The 22,569-nt window shown below is 45.7% G+C and overlaps 1 long non-coding RNA gene across 1 annotated transcript; it reads left to right on the top strand.

Annotated features, from left to right (window-relative positions):
* Nucleotides 1-18,390: 18,390 nt before the first annotated feature.
* LOC106933645 (uncharacterized) lies at nucleotides 18,391-20,488 on the top strand. The gene is made up of 2 exons (XR_015762227.1): nucleotides 18,391-18,798; nucleotides 19,521-20,488. It is a non-coding gene; the product is annotated as an uncharacterized LOC106933645 (long non-coding RNA).
* Nucleotides 20,489-22,569: the final 2,081 nt, after the last annotated feature.

The following is a 22,569-nucleotide window of genomic DNA, read 5'->3' as shown; positions in this document are numbered from 1 at the left end:
TTCAGCAGAACTCTGGCTGGGATGGAGGTCCGATTCGCTCCAGGTTTGGTTCTGGTCCCATTTAAGTCAATCAGACCCAGGAAGCAACAGTTAGGCATGTCAAACTTTGAGCTTGTTCACAGAAATACAAACAAAACAAACGTTGGAAATATTTGTTGTCACATGGAACTTCGACCAATCAGAGAAGGTTTCACTGACTGACCAATGAGCTGACAGCCACGTTCAGCATGGAGAACATCTCCTTAGATGCGAGACCCCCAGACACCTCACACAGAGAAACGCCATCGAATGGAAACCTGGTGGTTCCAGGATGAACTCGCCCAGTGAGTCGTCTCCACTAACAGTTTTATATTGTCTTGCGTTTTGTATTTTTGCTAAGTTGAGGATTTTAACTCCACAGCCGCAAACTTTAGTCAATTCCAGGAAAATCTTGTGGCTTCATTGTCGATGGAAATGATTCCCTCCAATTCCTCAGCCAATCAAATTTCCTGGAGACAAGCAGTCTGCGAGCGACTCACAACAAGATGGCGTCCGATGTGTCGGGTCGGAGGTGTTCAGCCTGAGCGTCGAGCTCCTTAGAGAAGGTTCTGCTTCTCCCCGTCTGATGAGGCGGGTCCAGGAAAAGGAGGAGCGTTTCCTCCGGGTCGGACAGAACAGCCTACCTGCCTTCAGCTCCGTCAGGGATCTGGTGTTTGTTCCTGAAGGACGTCAGGATGGAGATCCTGCTGTGCTGTGAGGACAGAGCAGAGCGACAGTAAAGCTCTGGATCCGTCTACGTTCTGACCCAAAGCCTGGGGGCTGAGCAGTTCTGGTAGGAGGAACTGCATCATGGAAACGAGTCGCCATCCAGGGGGATCCAGAACCATCCCTGCAGGAGCTGAAGCCATTTTCCATCAACATGGCTTCAGCCGGTTCTGGCCCGGTCCGACCGGGTCAGATTCATCTCCAGCAGCATGAGCTGAGCGGCTCTGGGGTGACCGGCGCCGGCCGGGCCGCGTACTGCTGGTCATGTGGTTTACATCGTTTGGCTGCATTAAACCCAAACGGTTTGAAACCATGAAACGTAGATCTATGGCTGGTAGTTGCTGTAAACGTCCTGGAACACAGTTCTTGAACCGGCCCACAGTACCGAGGACAGAGACGCTCAACTGGAGCAGAACCGGTCCAGACGTTAACCGCCTGACTCTGTTTGGGAAGAGTGAAAAATCAGCACCTTAACGACGAGCCGGTCACGAGTTTCCAGTTTCCTCAAAGCCGTTTCACATGAGGCGAATCTTCAGAGGACCCGAGTCGTGTTGGGCTGGAATGTGGGCCGTTGAGCCAGCAGATAGCGATGCTTTTTGGAGCCGAGGACACCAAGCTTTTTAATTTGAGTCATCTGGTTCTGACCGGCTCAGATTGGAGGTCAGATGCGTCTCGTTGAGCATTTAATTTTCTGCTCTCTGGATGCTTCCTGCCTGTACTGCGATGCCTGAAATATGTCCAAGCGAGAATCTCAGCGGCGTGAAACATTCCAGGCTCGGCGCCGCGGCAGGGACACGCAGCTGCTGCTGGGCGACGGGACCGGCCCGGTTCAGACAGCAGTCCATCCATCGTCCAGAGAGAAACGGAGCAAGTCATCTTCCTCTTGACTTACAACCGTCAGAGTTTCACCAGAAACTACAGGACAAATTCAGAGGAGAATCAGATCAGATCCCAGCTTACAGCCGGGATCCTGTTCCACTGAGGACAGGATCCGATTTCCTCCAACTTCAGAACCGTCTGTTTTTTCAAAAGCACAACAAATATCAATTCAAAGTCCTGACAAACAAGTGACTTTAATTCAATCAATACACAATCAATACACACATGCTAATTGATCCTGCTGATCAAACTGTACAATAAGTTCAATTAATTATTCAAATTACTTTAAACATTTTCTAAGTAAATGAATCATTGACTTCATACAGTGTGTGAAAGTAGCGTCAGTGGAGAGGAAAAGCCCCCTTTAACAGGAAGAAACCTGCAACAGAACCAGAACCAAGAATCGATTTGTTCAGAAACTCCTGAGTGGAGCAGAAACACACCTCAGTGCGTTTGTTTGTAATACCTTGTGGGGACAATTTTCCTGACATATACTACGTTGTGGGGACCAATTGCTCCTTGTGGGGACCGGAGCCTGGTCCCCACGAGGGGAAACCCTGTTTTTGGGTCAGGGGTCAGATTTAGGGCTAAGGTATGAATTGAGTTTTGGTTGGTTAGGGTTAGGTATGTGATGGTTAGGGTTAGGGAAAGGGTAAAGGTCAGGTTTAGGCTGTAGAAATGAATGGAAGTCAATGGAAAGTCCCCACAAAGATAGCAACACAAACATGTGTGTGTGTGTGTGTGTGTGTGTGTGTATGAGTGTCTGTGTGTGTGTCAGTGTGTGTGTGACACCATGAACCGTGGAAAAAAAACTCAGCAGGACGACCAATGGAGCAGCAGCTTCCTGAGCCTCATGGCTCCGTCAGGAATCAGTGGAGCAGCGGTGGAGACGAACATCTAAAGCACTAAGCTAAGCTAAACACCAAGCTAAAGCGCTGAGCTAAACCACCGAGCTAAAGCACTAAGCTAAACACCAAGCTAAAGCGCTGAGCTAAACCACCGAGCTAAAGCACTAAGCTAAACACCGAGCTAAAGCGCTAAGCTAAACCACCGAGCTAAAGCGCTGAGCTAAACCACCGAGCTAAAGCGCTGAGCTAAACCACCGAGCTAAAGCACTAAGCTAAACACCGGGCTAAAGCGCTAAGCTAAACCACCGAGCTAATGCGCTGAACTAAACCACCGAGCTAATGCGCTGAGCTAAACCACTGAGCTAATGCGCTGAGCTAAACCACCGAGCTAATGCGCTGAGCTAAACCACCGAGCTAATGCGCTGAGCTAAACCACCGAGCTAATGCGCTGAGCTAAACCACCGAGCTAATGCGCTAAGCTAAACACCGAGCTAAAGCGCTAAGCTAAACACCAAACTAAAACGCTAAGCTAAACACCGAGCTAAAACGCTAAGCTAAACACCAAGCTAAAGCGCTGAGCTAAAACACTGAGCTTCTCCATTCCTTCACACTGAGGAACAGAAGCTGAAGGCGCTCAGGAGGCTGCGGGTCATGAGCCTCTTTAGGGTCACAGCAAATACTGTCCGGTTCTGAAGTTCTGTCATGTTCGGCTCCCAGTCTGCAGGTACTGGGAGGGACTGGTTTTCAGTCACTAATCCCGAGGAACAAACCTGCTGCTCAGCTTCCAGAACCAAGAACAGAACGGCTGCTGATGGTTCTGCTAACGACTCTCCAGATAAGATCAGCACTGCTGTAATGGTCCCAGTAATGGTCCCAGTAATGGTCCCAGTAATGTCCCAGTAGTCCCGAATGTTTCCACAGTAGTCCACCAGGTTCTGGGAATAATTGCATCCAGAATCCCTGCAGGGATCCAGAACAACTGGAAACGATTCCAGGTTTAACTGGTTCCAGGAGGAAATCTCTCCTCAGGTTGTTCACACCCAGAGTGCCCCGACTGTTACCCCGGGGGGCAACAAGGCCGACCTCTCTTCCCCTGACCCCCCAACCAGATCACAGCATGTAGTAACTGAAGAGTTCAGAGTTCACGTCACTGATTTTATCAGTCTGAGCAACAGCAGGTCATGCTGAGTGACTCCGTCCCAACGCGGAAATCACTGCATGATGCAATGAACTGCATGCTAAGCTAACCCAACAAGCTAAACCACCAAGCTAAACTGCTAACGCAGCTTGCTGGATCTCATTACTAATTTCAAAGCACCGACACCAAAGTTGTCAAAGTTTCTCCTCCGTGTCTCCAGGTCGGTTTCTACCGGGCCGATCTGGACTTTCCTAGCTTCTTTAGCAGCTTCCCCTCCCCAGACTGTTTCTGATAAATGTGTTGAATGTCCATCAGCTCCTGCCTGGACTCCAGCAGGCTGCGATTCCATCCATCCTGTGATCTGAGCAACGTCTGCTCTGGATCTGAACCAGGGATCCAAAGATGGCCGCCGCCCAAAGGCCCGGCTTGTCGTCATGTTTGGTTTTAAAATGAAACAATCTGCATCCATGTGGAAACACCAGAGCTGGCTCCCAACCCATCCGTCAGACGAAACGTGTTTCCATTCAACAAGCTGCAAATTAGCCTGACCTCTGACCTCTAACCCCCCGTCTGAGCATGCTCTGTGGCCTCGGCATCCATCCGTCTTGGCCGGCTCGCTCCTTTCTTCTCCCTCTCGTCTTTAGAGGCCCTGTCAGGGCCTGACACACACCAGCCATCAGTCAGACCACACACACACACACACACACACACACACACACACACACACACACACACACACACACACACACACACACGGGAAACGAGGGGGAGACGGTCATTAACGCCACAAAGGAGGCAGAGTGGGTAAACCAGCATCTGATGGACGGATGGAGTTTAAATAGAAACTGAATAAAGAAAATATCTGTTAAAGTTTCACTTCAGAACCGAGAAAACTTCAGGCGCTCTGCAGAGTTCACAATAAAATGGATTCTTCCGTTTCTCTGGTGTGGAGGAGACGATCTGTGTAGGGGTGTGTGTGTGTGTGTGTGTGTGTGTGTGTGTGTGTGTGTCCTGCTGACTGGACGGTTCGAAAACGTCCAGGATGTTCCTGCTTCCTCCATCGTGTTCAGGAACCGGCTGGTCGGTTTTTCTCCAGAGTTGAAACGGCAACGTGGGCGTGTAGCTAAACTTTGCTGCCCAGAAGTTGCCTACAGCAGCTTTAAATATAAAGCAGCAGCAGAAGCGCAGCCGACATCGGCTGGCTGTAAATTAGCTGTTACCAAGCAACAGCCAACGGGCTGAGCAGAACATCCTGGAGGAAACGGATCAGAACCGCCTGTCCTCCAGGGAGACGACCCGAATGGTAACCATAGCAATGCAGGTGACTTAGGCCACAGCGAGTAGGTAATTGGAAGTGAGGATGCAGCGGTGAGAGTTCAGGGGTCAGAGGTCATCCACAGCTCACATTCATCCCGAGGTTCATCCAAAGGTCGGGAGATTATTCAGGACCATCTGAGTCTGGACTCTACCGACGCCGGGAACACGCCGGCCAATCGCCTTGTGGCTTTTACTTTGTTGGTTTCGCTGTAAAAATGATCTTAGGGTTCTGATTGGTCGGCTGCACAGACGGCCATTCCTCCTGCTAGCGATAGGCTAGCTTTGGTTGTATTTACCCAGAATGCCCTGTGTTGTAGTCCTGCTTTTAGAGCAGTCTCCAGTCTGCTTGGAAGTGGACTACAGCACAGGGCATTCTGGGTAAATACAACCAAAGCTAACGTTGTGCTAGTGCTAGCAGCAGAAATGGCTCCTGGTCTTCAGCCAAAGACTAAAGAGAAATCCTCCAACCGCTAAAATCTGACGCCTCCATCTTGTTTCCATCTGGTGAAGAAGGAAGTTGCTCTCAGTGCCTTCAGAGGGTTTTGTGTCGTTTCCCTCAGTGGTTCTTGGTGCAGCGCCCCCACAGGCCAGGAGGGGAACAGGTTGGTTTGACTCAGAACCACAGTAGCTGGAGGTGGAGCAGATGTTCTGGATCTAGTGGAACCGGGTCGACCGGACCATCGGGAGGGAAACAGAATTTTGGCGTCTAGAGAGTAAAACTAATCAGGAGATGGAAAGCTGGATTGTTGCAGCGCTGCAGTGACGCAGCATCTTTCCGATCTGTGGTGGTGAAGAGCTGAGCTGAAAGCTTTGGGTTGTGACTGAAAGGACGAGGATATCAGCAGATGAAATGGATGGACTGGTATAAGCAATTCTTTCATTCCTGACCATTTATTAACATCTCTGGGTGTTGGAAAAAGAAGCGACAGGTCAGAAAATCATTCTGAATCAGACAAACTGTCTCCAAAATTCACCTTTAAAAAGGACAGAATGACAAAGACCTGAGGACTGAATCATCCTTCAACTGATCTTCTTATGAATGTCAGGATTTTAGCAAACAGCTTCACTTTGTTGGAGATAAAATCCTGTTTTCTGTGAGTAACGTTGTTTTTCTGCAGAATCTTCACAGATTCAGCTGAAGTCGCTCTGGGGAAAGTTTCTGGCCCGATTTAAAGAGAGTCTTTGTTAGGTTTTCTGGTTCAACCCTCGAATTTAGGAGCATTTCCAGTCAGAATAGGTCAAAGGTCAAAGTCAAAGGAGTCCTCTGATGAAAGTTGGGAAGTGGAAGTTCATCAAAAATAGTGAAATAATGAGAAACAGTCCAGCCTGCAGACAGTCTCCTCCTCTTCCTCAGCTCTTCGTCTATACAATCATGTCCTTCACATCCTCCTAATAAAGACTCTCTGTTTGCTGCAGCGACAGAAACCAGACAAACACCCAGTTCTTCAGAACGGCGTTCATCTCATGTAGCTGATGTCGCTCATTAGCAGCACAAACATCTGCTGCTTTGTGTTTGGACTTCAGGTCTAATTGAGCTTTAATGAACTGGTAGCTGGAGGGCAGTGAGCACCTGCAGCCAGGGACAAAACAGAAAAACATCAGCCAGAACGAACATCCTGTGACAATCGTCCAGATCGTCCGAGTTGTTCTGGTTCTGGACGCGTTTCAGCCACAGCATTAAGGTGGTTCGATGTCTGACTGGCAGTGGATTGGTCAAACACTGAGCAGGCATTATGAGTTGGTCAGTATATTTCTGCCTGACCCTTTAAGAGTGAACGCCTCCAGACGCCTGAGGTGAACCAAGATGGCGGCAGCAGAATCTGTACGGGGCTCGCTCCGGGGATCGGACTCGGTTCCCATCAGAGGGAGACCCAGGGAGCGACTCGTTACCTCAGACCTGCTGGAGGGCAGAGTCCAGGAAGCATCCAGGCAGACGGCAGAGAACGAGGCCCAGCCTCCACACTAAGACTCTCCATCATCCAGCCTCTCTGCTTCAGGTCTGGTTCGGTTAAACCCAGATGGGAGCGTCTCCATTAGACCACTAACTGACGTTGATGTGAATATGGGCTGTGAGCGCAGGAGCTGATGTCGACACTCATCAATGGAAAACCTCAACGTTTTGGTTCTGATGGACTCAATAAAGACAAAGAGCCAAATTCAGGAAGTTCAGATTAAAACCTACAGTGACACTACGGCTGATCCGCACATTATGATTGCTTTACTGTTCAAGCAATAAACTAACCTTTGGATTTAGTTTATGCAGTCAGACACCAACATGCACAACGTTCGCTTGGCGTATTAAAAACACCAAACTAACTTATGTAGTTCTGGTGTTTCCCACCGAGCTGTAACCGACAGAACGGCACCAGAGCCGCAGCGTTTGTGGTTTCCTCATTTCTGCTCCAGAGAAACTCGGTGGTTCTGCTCCTGGCTCAGCTCCACCCTGAGCGGCTCTCTGACTGCAGACGCCACGTCCGCCGCTCCACTGCGGCGGATTAGACATCTGGAGGGTGAAAGGTTCGGCCTTCGTGACATAAATCACCGACCAATCAAACCAACGACTGCAGTCTGCTGCCAATCAGATCTCTTCCAGGAAGCCTTCCTCAGCCTGAGGAGGCTACGGAGAACGGGAAGAACCGAACTGGAACTGCTGAATCCGGCTGGAACGGTTAAAGCCGCTCTAAAGAAACCGTAGAGCCTCCCGTTTCCAAGGCAACTTAAACACACCAGGTCAGACACGACGTAAAGAGAACATGAGCAGACCTCCTCCGCGCCGGTTCTGAAGCAACCAGAACCAGCACCAAAACCTTCAACACGTCAGATCATTTCTGTCCAAATCACCGAGACTCTGTTCTGATGTAACCGGGTCTCAGGTCCAGAGTAGTGGTACCGTTTGATTCCAGCTCAACCTGGATCTGCAGCCTGGTTTCATAAGAGAGAGCAGCGCAGCGATGCGTGGGCGGGTGATAATGTGATGGAGCAGCGATAACACCACCTGTCAGCTTCCTGCTCTGCTTTGTGTGTTCAGAGATGTAATAAAGAGACGAAGCCTTTTGACCTCTGACCCTGGAAACATGACCCAGGCTGTCCAGCAGAGAGGATTTAACGTAAGCAGCAGCTTCATACATTCAGGATTATGGATTATCTGTCTGCCAGAGATGCTGCAGGGTGTTCCTCCGCAGAGCGACACGGCGACCCCGGCGACCCCAACGTGACGAGGGCAGAGGAGCCACAACAACCAGCCATCAAACTCTGACCGATTAAAAGATTAAAAACAAACTCATTTCCCCCGATTTCACTCAGCAGACCAAACAGGTCAGGACCCGAACCCGTCAGATGAACCTCCCTGGTCCTCAGCCGACACGTCGGCCGGGCCCAACCACCAGGTCATCTCCCCATGCAGGTTTACATCAGTCTTTCCCAACAGAGTAATTTGTTGACTACATTTTGCTCACACACAGAAAATTCTGCACGTCAGGTTTTTTAAATATTGGTGATCGGCCAGAAATTTGCCATCGGTGCACAGCTGATTTCTTAGAACTGTGATCTTTCTGTACAACGGTTGATTGAAAATTACAAACAAAATATATTTAGTATTTATTAAAGAAATACTTGAACACCTTGAATATGCCTATTTTCAACAGAAAGAAAAAAGGAAGACGATGTGTTGTAAACACAGTACATCCTCTATGCAACATATTTATTTATCCTTCATTTTTATCTTTTTTCATCCGTCTCCATCTTTCAATTTTTATCATCCGAATCTTTCTCTGTAATTATCAGGTTTATTTCCTTACCAAGCTCAGACAGGTTATTCCCCCTCACAGCCAAACCTGGTTAAAACGTTAGCTCAGTGATGACCGGATGTCGCTGCGTGTCAGGGCAGGACGCGCCGCTGCTAGCTGGAGGCTAAAGCTAGCTCCGCTTCTTTAACTTCACATTGAGCGAACAGAGCAGTCGCGTTACTTTTCAGTGACTTTCGCCGTTTTCTTTCTCTGAATCGTTCTGTTGCTTTTTTGCAGTCAGGAAATCTGTTTCAACGCATCACTGACTTTTAGCATCGTTGAAAATACAAAACACAGAAGGAGGATGAATCAGTCTGTGGATGTACTCACCGCTTGGAGCTGGCTTTCAAAGCGCGATCTGGAGAAGAATCGTTTCCGATGTTTGTAAATTTGTTCTAATGCTTTAAATTGAATATTTTCACAGCTCCCTGCTTCGGATCAGTACAGTATCAGTACTGTCTGGTTATCCATGGTCATCGTTTCACCTGGTGAAGAAGATCGAGCTTTAACCGCCTCTGACTCCGCAGGCACCAGATCGGACCAACTGGGGAAGATTAATTTACACAAATGATCTTTTAACACCCTGTCTATGCTTTCCCCTCAGATCTCTCAGGTTTGCTGATGGGGGAGAGAGAATCATGATTCGCTTCCCAACTTTGCTCAAGAATCTTTGATTTTAATCAGATGTGACCTGTGAGCAATATAAGATTACATAACCATGTCTGGGTTCATATTAATCATTCAAAGCATCAAGTTTAATCCTTAAATCAAGCATAATGCAGGAGAAATCCCGTCAGAATAATCTGCATCAACATGAGAACATGATCATAAGGACCCAGATTTCACAGGCTGAGGAAATCTTCCCGTTTCTGCAGGTTAAAAGTTGATTAAATCCAAACTCAGGAGGCTGTGCAGGTCCAGGCAGGGATGTTTGGGATTATGAGGGTCTGCCTTTAGCAGATGAAGGCTTTAAACAGCAGCACACGTTTGGTGACCTGATCCTTCGTTTGACCCTGGGAGCATCTGTCAGTGAGTCGGGTCATGTTAGGGCGAAAAACCGTCCAATCTTTGACCTTTTAATCGGCGGATCAAGGTTCTGGAGGCTTTGACAAACTGAGGGCCAGTTCCAACATCGTGACTGCGCCGACGGCCTCGTTCAGCTCCAGCCGCTGCTTTCCTGCCTCTAGTTAAAACCTTTCAGTTAAAAACATTCGTGAACCTGGCTGGTTATTGATCTGTTCTGCTCTTGTATTTCAAAATACTGATTTTACCTTTAAGCTAATTACCATGACTCACCTCTGACCCCAGTGTGATATTAGCATAAAAACAATAAAATCCTACCTGGATGTATTTTATTGTAATAATCCTGAACAGGCATGAAACGCCCTTCCCGTTGGTTAGCATAAACGCTAATGATTAAATGTCATCACTGGCAGGCCTGCATTTTATTTAAATGTCTTAATTTTGATAAAACTGTGTTGAACTGATTGATTGCAGCAGTCTGAGGACAACAGGAGAATATTTCCGTCTGACCAGAATCACTGAATCAGCTCGCATACGCCCCTGGTGGTGTTTTTGGAAACTGCTTCTCATTAATGAGACATGGAGGTCTGTAGACGTCTGTTCTGCTGCTTGTTGATTCATTTTGGTTTCTTTTGACTCCTGCAGCTTCTGCTGAATCATTTATTCTTGTGCTTTAATGCAGTTATGAAGCAAAGTTCAGACTCTGATCTTTGACTCAGCCGTTAGCTGAGGCGGTTCAAAGCTCCCTGGAACGTCTATGAACTCCTCCTGACCTTATGACCTCGGAACGTCTCGTCTCGATCCGCTTCTGCGCTCATTACTGCGGAGAGTAGCGGGTTCAGCTAGCGCAGGCGCTAGCGGCTTAATGAGCAGAGGAAGCTGGCAGACGGAGGGAGACGCCGCTCCATGTGTCCACGTTCTTCTTTGATTTCTCCGCTCCCAGTGTGAAGATCCCGCCAACAAAATCCATCTGCATCACTGGAAACATTCCTAAAAGTCTTAAATTTGACTTGATGCAGAAATAATCCAAACTCTCAAATTTACTGTACAACAAAAAGTTTTGCACCACGAGACACAAACCTCCATCTCTGTTTGGTTGGTCAATAACTGACCCCACCGTCACTAATATCTACAGAACAGCAGCAAACTTTCCCTCCCTCTGAGCTGTGGATGTTCACACACATCAGTCCAACTACCAGCTCCGACAGGCTGGAACCGGTTGCCAGGGGCAACAAGGTGTGTGTGGGTTCAGCTCTGGGTTTATGACACACCCTAAGAAGCAAATTTGTTGAGTCACCCAAAGCCCACGCGTTCCCCACCCCGACGCTGTGTGTGTGTGTGTGTGTTATAAAGACTTGGCTGCTGCTGTAAACTTTGACTATAAATAAATCTCAGGATGCTGGAAAATGAAACGCCTGTTGGTTAAAGGAATCGGATCAACCCGGCGGAACAGCTCAGGAGGAACGGACTCTCCGTTTGGCTCGTTTATTGGGTCCTCTGCTGAACAAAGACTACCCAGTGAAGAGAGTTTTATTTTTATTTTATTTTTCAGGGAAGTGTCAGGTTCTGACTGAGAATGTGGAGGCAGAAAAACTATAAACTAGTTCAGCTTCAGGTATTAATGTGAGATTTTGACCGGCTTGCCACAGAACCGACTCACGGCTCAAACACGTCTGGTCACAATAAACGTCCAAACTGCAGAATGGACACTTCAGCTTTTCTACAAACAAAATTTTAAAAGTCTGATTTTATATGTCTAATCAATAAAAAAACATATATTTAATAGAGAAACAGGCGTTGAAATGAATTTAGAAAGCAGTTTGTTTCTGACCAGCCCAGTTTAGCTAAAATCAAGCTGAAGTCCGGTTCAGTTCTTCACCCTGTTGGTTCTGTCAAGGATTTTATCCTGATGCTGCTCAAGTATCAATAGATATTATTGTTTTATCTATCAGTCCTGCTTTATTCTAATAAAAACTACTGATTTGGTGTGGCGGCCATCATCTTTACCGCGTCTTCCCCTCCTTAAAACTAAACTTCCTGTCAATAACAAAAAAATCCTTAAAAAAACAAACAAAACCGATTCGCATGGCTTATTTTTCACAGCTTCAGTTCCTGAACATGGCGTACCGATTCACAGAGTCCTGATTCAGGTCGCTGAGGAACAGCCGATTAAAGGGGCGGGGTCACAAAAAATCAACTTGAATGTTTCCATCAAGTTTTCATTAAAAACAAACCTGGAGTTTTGCTTTGATTCTTTCATGTTTCAGAAATCCTCTAATCTCCATGGCAACCAGTCAGCTGTTTAAAACGCCTGGGTGGACTTAGCCCCGCCTTCAGAGTGCAGCTCCTCCCCCTCTCAGCTCCTCCAGACTAGCCGGCAGCAATTAGCAAACATCTGCTGAGCTCCTTATAGGAGCTGCTGCTCATGGCAGCACTGGTAAAAACGTTAAAGGGTTATTGTTGGGATGCCTTCCTGGAGGCGGAGCTTCAGCAAAAGCAGGAGTTCTTAAAGAGACAGAGACCCAATTTCAAGATGTTAAATCAGGAAGTCAAAGTTCCTTTGAGTCATATTTGATATATACAGGTGCTGGTCATAAAATTAGAATATTGTGATAAAGTTCATTATTTTCCATAATGTCATGATAAAAATTAAATTGTCATATATTTTAGATTCATTGCACACCAACTGAAATATTTCAGGTCTTTTATTGTTTTAATTTTGATGATTTTGGCAAACAGCTCATGAAAACCCAAAATCCCTGTCTCAAAAAATTAGAATATTATGAAAAGGTTCTCTGAACGAGCAATAAAAATAATCATCTGAATCAACAAAGTAACTCTAAACACCTGAAAAAGATTCCTGAGGCCTTTAAAAACTCCCAGCCTGGTTCATTACTCAAAACCGCAATCATGGGTCAGACTGCTGACCTGACTGCTGTCCAGAAGGCCATCACTGACATCCTCAAGCAAGAGGGTGAGAAACAGAAAGAAATTTCTGAACGAATCGGCTGTTTGCAGAGTGTTATATCAAGGCACCTCAGTGGGAAGTCAGTAGGAAGGAAAAAGTGTGGCAGAAAACGCTGCACAACGAGAAGAGGTGACCGGACCCTGAGGAAGATTGTGGAGAAGGGCCGATTCCAGACCAAATTAAATTTTCATCTCCATAAAACTTTTCAGCAGATGGAAGCATGAAGTGCTCCAAAATCTTCTGATAGCTGCTGCATTGATCCTGCCCTTGATAAAACCCAGTGGACCAACACCAGCAGCTGACATGGCACCCAGACCATCACTGACTGTGGGTACTTGACACTGGACTTCTGGCATTTTGGCATTTCCTTCTCCCCAGTCTTCCTCCAGAGTCTGGCACTTTGATTTCCAAATGACATGCAAAGTTTGCTTTCATCCGAAAAAAGCACTTTGGACCACTGAACAACAGTGGTCCAAAGTGCTGCTTCTCTGTAGCCCAGGTCAGGCGCTTCTGCCGCTGTTTCTGGTTCAAAAGTGGCTTGACCTTTGACCTGGGGAATGCGGCACCTGTAGCCCATTTCCTGCACACGCCTGTGCACAGTGGCTCTGGATGTTTCTACTCCAGACTCAGTCCACTGCTTCCCCCAAGGTCTGGAATCGGCCCTTCTCCACAATCTTCCTCAGGGTCCGGTCACCTCTTCTCGTTGTGCAGCGTTTTCTGCCACACTTTTTCCTTCCTACTGACTTCCCACTGAGGTGCCTTGATATAACACTCTGCAAACAGCCGATTCGTTCAGAAATTTCTTTCCGTTTCTCACCCTCTTGCTTGAGGATGTCAGTGATGGCCTTCTGGACAGCAGTCAGGTCAGCAGTCTGACCCATGATTGCGGCTTTGAGTAATGAACCAGGCTGGGAGTTTTTAAAGGCCTCAGGAATCTTTTTCAGGTGTTTAGAGTTACTTTGTTGATTCAGATGATTATTTTTATTGCTCGTTCAGAGAACCTTTTCATAATATTCTAATTTTTTGAGACGGGGATTTTGGGTTTTCATGAGCTGTTTGCCAAAATCATCAAAATTAAAACAATAAAAGACCTGAAATATTTCAGTTGGTGTGCAATGAATCTAAAATATATGACAATTTAATTTTTATCATGACATTATGGAAAATAATGAACTTTATCACAATATTCTAATTTTATGACCAGCACCTGTATATATAGGATTTTAATAGCAATTTAAGTTAGTTCCTTGATCGTGCTATTAAAGGAGAAAACATGATACCGTCCCTTTAATGCACCTGCTGAAGGTAGAGAAAGCATCTCAGAGCCACAGGAAAAGGTTTTTGTTGTCTTAAGTTCTTTAAAGTTTGCCACCAAAGTAATCAGCATCCTGAGGACAGAGACTTCGCCGTGAACTCACCTGCTCCGAGTCACTGCAGGTGGAGAGGAGCTGGATGTCAGGAAGCGTCTGGAGAACCGGTTTCATGACAGATAATGAATTTAAGCTCTGTGGAAGAAAGAAAGCCGGTCTGTGGGCGTCAGGCTGATCTGCAGCTGAAAGCAGCCGTTTAATCTTTCTGATGTGGACTGAAGGAAAAACTTCTCACTTCAGATTTTAAAAAAAAGAGATGCTCAAGAGTCAGACTTTGAAGTGTTCGCAGGAACTCCAGTGGGGTTAATGAAATATTTAGAGAGTTTTCAAACCACTGAAGACTGAGGTGAACTACAAACATGGAAGATGTTATTGATTATCCATGAGCTGCGAGTTCACATACAGAAAACAGCGTCAGGGTGAAAATGTATTTAAAGGTCTGAGCTCAACACTCAAACAATGTTTGTAAAGAGCTGAGAACCAAGTCTGACCTGCTGGTGCTCCGGTTGTGAAGAAAATGAACAAACATGAAAACAAAAATAGGTGAACATCCACTAAAACCTGGCTTCTCCTGATCGGGTCGGTGCAGCTCGGTCCATCGTACTCAGGAGAAAGCTTAAACCCAAACACCCAACATGGCGTCATGCTAAAGCACCAGTCCTTCTGCTGTAGCTCCAACCAGATAACGGACATGAACCACTGTTATCTAAATTGTATTTCAGGTTGCACCATTCACATCAGTCCTGTTCAGTTCGCTTTAATGATGTTCCAGAAAGTCCAGTTCAGTTGATGTGAATGCTAAGCTAACTCTGGGTCTGGGTTCGGTTTGAATGTGAATGCCAAGAGGACCGGAGACCACTCCAAAAGCAGTAAGTGGACTATAGCGCAGGGCATTCTGGGTAAATACAACCAAAACAAATGTGGTAGCCTAGCACTAGCAGGAGAAATGGCTCGTGGTCTTTAGCCAAAGACTAAAGAGAAATCCTCCGACAGCTAAAATCTGACCCTGCCCCTCCTGACCAGGTTGTTTTCTGAGGTTTTTACACATTTCTCAACCTTTGACACTCGGTAATATTTCTTTCTTTATTTCTTGTCTTTATTAGAACGATTCGCAGCCATAAACTACATTTTTCCTTCTGGCATATCCTCAGCTACCTCACCGCCTGCCCTCCATCTGTTCAGCTTAGTGACCCTACATGACAGCACCTACAGAACCCAGGACTGTAGTCTCTGCACACGGTGAACCCAAACGGATCCACCCAGCACCAGCAGGTATTTCCTCCTTCATGGCTCAGGTCAGACTGCAGCAACGTGACCAGGCCAACCACACCTGGCAGCAAGACCCGAACATTTATGAATGAATATCCTGCAGATGCTCTTCATCCAGAACATGAGCTAAACCCCCAGGATCCCGATCAATGGCCGCCATCGACTGCTAACAGCTTAATCTACAGTAAACACCGGCAGCATCACACAGGTCCAACGGTTTTCCACATCACAGACCCCCAGCAGGAAAATCAATATGTGGACGGATCGGTCTGCTGCGTTTTGTTCTGGGAGCGTCATAACGCTCTGAGCTCGACCCGAACGCACCGAGCCGTTGACGCGCTGCAGATGGACAAAATCAATGAGGAAAATACGGCAGCCTGTAGGGAACAAATCAATTAAAACACGCCTTTCTGTTGGTGCTGCACATGCTGCTGGAGGATATTCAACTCCACCGCTTTACTCACAGAAAGAGCTAACAGTGATGAAAAGATAACCAAATATTATTAAAGGTGATGAAAACATCTTGATGATGGAGAAAGAGGAACCTTCAGTCCAGACCAGGAGCTGGATGGCTCCATAAAACAAAAACCATCTGCTAAGTGACTTTTCCTGGCTACTACAATCTTCGTGGGAAGTTGTTCATGTTTCCTCTGAGGAACGATGAAAAGTTCCAGCAGCCATTGTTTCGTCTCTCCAAAGCCAAGACGCCAAACAACAAACAGCGATCAGGACGCTTCCCCTCCTCAAGCGGCCGTGTCGTTTTAATGAGTGTGAAATGTGAGGATGAATGCGTTCTGTCAGACACTGTGGAGCTAATGACCATGAGAACCGGCTGAAAGAGCGACGATCCGGCAGAGGACAGATTAGCACGTTCCTGTCCCGGTCACAAGTCAAAAGGACGGAGAACAAAAACGCTGCATGCATTAGAAACACATCAACACCCCTCCCCCACTCTGACAGCCGTTGCTACGGGTTACCATCACCTCCCGTCAATCACTGCCCAGCAAACAATGCTGCGATTGGTGGGCTGATGGACAGGGTCGCCATGACAACACAAAGACCCGCTGATGACTCAATGCAGGGCGAGAGCGAGGTCCGGCTCCTGCGGGTCAAGACCCTGACGGTTTGGACCCGGATCAGCCGGTGATGAGACCAACTGGACCGAACGGGAACGATCAGACGGCAAGCGGCGACATGCCAACGTGGTGCAACGTTTGGGAAGGTACAAAATTTAACAGCTTTGGTTATTAACCAAACGAGGCATATTTCATCATATCTGACCTGGTTTTTCTTTCATTTATAAAAGCTACATACTTTATCTTTTATAAATGGCAAATATTTAGCTTTTATAAACAGCAAGCTAAATATTTAGCTTAGCCACAAACTAGCTAGCTTAATATTTAGCCACAAATAAATATAAAGCCTGTTAGCTGAATATTTATTTGTGACTAAATATTCTGATATTTAGTTGATGTGACATTTGTGACAATGAAAAACATGAAGAAAATGTGATTTTGAAGAATAATGGTAAAGTTTCAATATTTTGTGGTTTTTCCTGTGGTAACAAGTGGTGATATTAAAGTGTTTATAACTTATTTTCAGTGTTTTTAAGGCAGCTGTGTGGTTCTGACTGGACATGACTGCAGCTGCACCATATCTCAGCATCCAGAGGAAAACTTTAACTAGTCCCATCCCCGGTCAGTAGAACAGCCAATCACCAGTCAGATTCTGGTTCTGGTCCTGACTGAAAGACAGGAGAGAACATCGGAATGGAAATGCATCTATAAATGATAAATCTGTATGGCCACAGCTGTGAGAAGAGATCTGAGTGAACCGCTGCATGATCATCATCATTATTATTATTATTCTGACTGAACTGCTGCATCATTAACGTGTTTTGATTCCTCAGCAGCTGTAGATGGAGACGTGATGAAGGGAACACGTACAGCAGCCAGTCGACTGATTTCACCCCGTTAAAGAGTCGATTCCTGATTACTTAACGAGTTCCTGAACAACTGAGAGCAAATTACAGCCTGTAGAGCTAACGAGGCTTTAATAATGTTCCCCTGTGGAGAAACAATGAAGCCGATACGTTCAGAAACAACTCTAGAAAACCAGGTGGAACGGATCAGAACCAGGATTTCTGCTTTCCAGAAGAGAACATCCGGCCATTTGGGTTCTGCAGCGGGACAAAGATCCAAATCAAACCAGTAATTCCACCTATAACTGGTTCAAAAACACAAAAGCAAGGTGGCCTAGTCAAAGTCTGAGATGCCTATTTGAAGAAGGCCAGGTTCTGGCGTGACGGCCTTTTGGGATGATGTTATGACTTTAAAACTCTAATCTTTTATACACATTCTTATAATGACTTTCATTTTTGTAGTTGTTTTAAAACACCATTATTCTCATAATTAACTAAAACTTGCAATTAAGACATATTTTAATAATAATAAATTATTCTCATAATTGTTCATTTAAAACTTGTAATTATGACAAATTTAAAATTATGAATCTGAAACTCAGAATAAAGTATTTTATTCTTATAATTACTTTAAAACTTTTAATTATGAATTTAAAACCCAAAATTATGGCTTATTCTCATAATTATGACTTAAACTTATTGAGTTTGAAACTAGTATTTATTATTTTTAATCTCGTCACTTTAAAACATGTACTTATGACTTCCTGTTATTTTTTCTTTCATGGCAGGAACGGGCTTCCATACAGGAGATTTCCAAGGCTGTCATTAAAAGTCTGTCGACGTTTTTATCACTAAAAGTGACATGAAGCAGCAGAAAGTGAGAAGAGAGTCGGGGCGAGTCGGTCTTGGCTGATCTGGGCCTGCGGTGAATTTAACGAGCAGAGGAGACTCGGTTAGGGACACGCGTCTCATCCGCTAACTCAATTAGAGCACAAATGAACTGGAGTCAGGAAATCCAATTTAAGGAGAAATGAGTCAGTGTTTGTGTTGAACAGATGGAGAGAAGCGATCCAGAGGAAGAAGCACTTCAAAGGAGACAGACGAGGCAGGAAGTGCAGCACGCAGCTTCCTGCGTGACCTTTTCAGCCGATCAATAAGTCATGAAGCCGTCAGGACTTCTGACAGCTTCGGTGGCGATGAACAAGCGGAGAGAGACGGAGCCGCTTCTGAATAATGGATGAGTTGTTTACTGTCTAAAAGGTCTGGACCGCTTCAGTCCGCAGACACAGACGGCTTCTTCTGTCAATGCTAATCAGGCGGTTAGCATCATCCGCTACTGACCGGGTCCAAACATCTCACCGAACCGAACCAGAGACGGTGAAACCGGATTAAACAGCAGAAGCAGAACATCACTGCTTTACAGCCGAATGGAGGGAAAAGACGTTCAGTTCAGTCAGGTCCAGATAGATTCTGGTGGATTCACTGAACCAGGAAGGAGTTCTGACTCCAAGAGAAAACATTGTGACGCCTGGACAGGTACGGAAGACCATTTCTGCCAGGAAAGGAAAAATAAAAGCACAACTGGAAGCCATAATTATAACTTTTATTCTCAATTATCACTTCAAAACTTGTACTTACCACTTATTCTCAGTTATGACTAGGCCTGTCACAATAAGATATAAATCAATAAATCAATAACTCGCATAAATTAAAACAAGTTCAATTATTTCCGTTTGCATGATTTATTTATTAAGCCTTTAAATCGTTTTCAGGAGCGTTTCACTGAGGAGTAGTTTGTATGAACCACATCCATTTCATTTCTGCTGCGGTTGTATTGATTATTATTGTTTTATTAGCTGATTGAACTGAACTGATTACGATCAAAATGAACTTTTTAAACGTGCAGCTGAAACTGCAGCGGATTGAGTCCTCAGCTTCAGCGCTCATTAGCTGCTGCGCTAACACCATGCTTTCAGTAATCACACGCTGCACAACAGGAGGCCCATGGCCCCCAGGGTGACTGTGTGTGTGTGTGTGTGTGTGTGTGTGTGTGTGTGTGTGTGTGTGTGTGTTTTCTAGGTTTGATTAAAAAGCTTCTGTGTGGTTTTGAGATGCTAATCGATGTATTATCAGCAGGATAAAAGAGAGTTTAGCTGCTTAAAGACAAACAAATGACTTCTGGCTCAGACACCCCATACATTACTAATGAGGGCTGTGTGTGTGTGTGTGTGTGTGTGTGTGTGTGTGTGTGTTCTCAGGCTCCACAAACACTGGAGGAAGAAATCCCATCATGTTTGTGACAACAAGCATTGATGACATCACTCCCAGCTTACAGCAGGATGCCAGCGATGATGTCACTGATGAAGTCCAGACCCGACACCGGATCAGAACCAAGCAGCTTCCAGGCCGGACCCACAGAGAGCTGCTGAGCCAAAGAACCGGGTTTGGATGCTGTTCCCACATCTTTACGCTCCGGATTCCTCTGGTGAAGCTTCGTTCAAAATGCTCCACATGAGAATCATGATTCTCATCTTACTGCGATTCAGAATGTCCCAGTCAGTTTTAAAAAATAATCCGCTCTCTGTCGCCCTCCATTTTGTAACTACGCGGGACGTTCTGACATCGCCATGGAAACGGGACTGCAATGTACGCCCGTACATTGCAGTCCATTCTCCATTCTGCAAAAATGGAGATTCAATCTGCCTGTCTGAAGGAAAACATTTGGACTGTTGTTTTCCCAGGAAGACCGACTCGGACCTGAGCTTCACGCTGGTCACAGGCGGCTAAATGAAGATTTAAAAGGGAAACCGAGGTACGGCGAGTCGAGCAGCAGAGCCGAGCTACGCCGTTCACTGTGGGACCAGAAGGAGAAACTAAAACTAAATGCTTGTGAATGCAAAACAGGACAGATACTGACACCAGGGGAACTTCTCCATCCTTCTGACTGGGTGATAAACCAACACACTGCTAACACTCTGCTTCGGCTAATCACCCATAATCCTCTGCTGCATCACTGTCACATGACCAAGCTCGTAACCCCACCTCCAGAAACAAACAGCAACAAAATGAGAGGGAAAAATCAAAAACACAAGCCGGTGTCGATGTGTTCATGTTAATCGCTCCTGATGCACCAACACTGAGGCTCACAGCAGCCGAATGCGACCAAAACCCTTCACTGCCGTCTGAACGACCCGATTCAGATTTTTCACCCAAAAATAAAATAAAATCAGTTTTCGAACCGTCTGAACGCTCATGTCTCATTTTACCGTCTTTTCCATCACTAACTTGAGACGTGCGTCATAATTCTGCAGCAGAAGAAGAATCTGGACGTAAACAATGTCTGAAAATGGTAATAATGAAGCGATGAAAGCAGTCCGAGTCAGTGAACGCATCACATCCCAACCGACCACTCCTGGTCCGACTCCACAGCCAACAGAACCCGGTCAGAACCGGGTCAAAAGCTGCAGTCAGTGCTCCACTAGAAGCTGTTTAGTTGCTGTTAGCTTTCCGTTTATCAGGTTCCTTCGTCTGCTGACCATGCTGTCGCTCTCAGCAACTTTACAATCTATCCAGAGACGGTGGCGGCCATTTTACTGCAGTAAACGGCGGGCTGTGGGGGGACAGCCACGTTCTTCTTCTTGAGTCACTTTAAGGTCGCAAACCGTTCACATAGTCCGATTATAGCTGCATTTAACCAGTAGCATGAACGATAACGCAGAAGTAGATCGGATTTCAGCAGAAAAACAGAATTGAGCATCCAGGCCTGCTGGGTGAACATAATCCAATCCAACTGTTGTTCTCAGTCAGGCAACTTCTGCAATAAGTTGCTTTATGTATCTGTTGTCAGCACAAAAGTGATTTAAACTAACCAAATATTTAGTTATTTTTACTCTTCTTTTAATTAGTAGTTTTCTAGAAAAGACAGAAGGACTGATATGTAATCTGACAGGTTCCAGCAAGTGTAGACAGTGAGAGACGACCTACAGAGAGAACAAGGATCTGTGATCGTTTCCTTATGCCTGGTTCAGGCTTAATGTCTTAATGTTGCCTCAGAATCATGTCATTATTATTTTAGAACCGTTTCTTCTTCTGAGAGGCAGTTAGCTCTCGTTAGCTTCCCGTCACGTCCGCCTCCGGCAGGTTTCTCCTCAGGTCCGGCGGCTCAGCCCGCCTCTCGTCTCAGGAAGTGATGGAGCCGCGTTCGCTTCAAACGCTGCAGCCGCATCGCTATGCCGACGGAACGATGGAAGACGGGAACTAAGGAGCCTGAGCTCGTCCTTCAGGTCAAAGGTCGACATCACTCACAGAAAGTTTGAACTTGGAAACTTCTCTCAGAATGAGACGAGTTTGACTGCAGGGAGGATTTCTAACAAAGTTTTAGATTTATGTGAGAAGAAAGCAGAAATTTTTGAGTTTTCAGAATAATTCAGGCTGTTGAGGAGCTGAGCTGGACAATCAATCAATAACCATATAGATTACCACAGACACCCGATCAATATCAATACATAAAACGTCTGATAGAATATTAAATATTCAATATATAGAATATTCACTGAACTACAGAACTGCACAGCATTCTGGGAGATGTAGGCAGAGTAAAAGGCATTAGCCCAGGGGTGTCCAGACTTTTTGAGACCAAGATCTACTTTTTCTCTCACCAGCCGCCTGAGATCTACCTCAGGACACAAAGACATAAAAATTGCTAATTAAACTCTATTGACATATTTTATATGCGAATATCCATCAGTTATAGCAGAAATAATAAAGTGACAGAAAACCTGATCCAGTTTCTTCCTCAGTGAGATTCTGACACTGGGAGCAGGTTACTGGTTTCTCAGTCAGAAGCTGGTTTCAGACCAGCAGGTCAGTCAGTCATGGTGGATCTGAACTTTGGTTTGATGACTGAAATATGAGAAACTACAGACTGATAGGAGGAACCAGAGAGCCCAGTAAAGGCAAATCTTCTGAAGTCGGGATATAATATTTCACATAATTATCGCAGTAGAATTTGTTTAAACTTAATGAAATATATTTGTCCCATTTGATGTTTGTTGTGACATATACTCACAAATGAACGAGGTCATCAGTCCAAGTTTGTCGTTTATTGAATGTTCAGAAACTACAGCAGAGGTGATGAGCCACAGCAACGTTAGACAAACAGAGGATCAGCTCTAAACCACTCCTACCTTTTTACTGTCTCTTTGTCGTTTAAGCACACCTGTTGCCGTGGTAACCGCCTGCGCCCGCACGCCGAGCAGAGATTACTTTAAAAACACATCATTCAGTCCGTTACATATCAGGTTTCCA

This window comes from Poecilia mexicana, unplaced genomic scaffold (assembly GCF_051168715.1).
Source record: "Poecilia mexicana isolate PSO_F unplaced genomic scaffold, ASM5116871v1 scaffold_23, whole genome shotgun sequence".
Taxonomy (NCBI): Eukaryota; Metazoa; Chordata; class Actinopteri; order Cyprinodontiformes; family Poeciliidae; genus Poecilia; species Poecilia mexicana.
The sequence above is the reverse complement of the archived record's forward strand: the minus strand, read 5'-3'. Positions and strand labels throughout refer to the sequence as shown.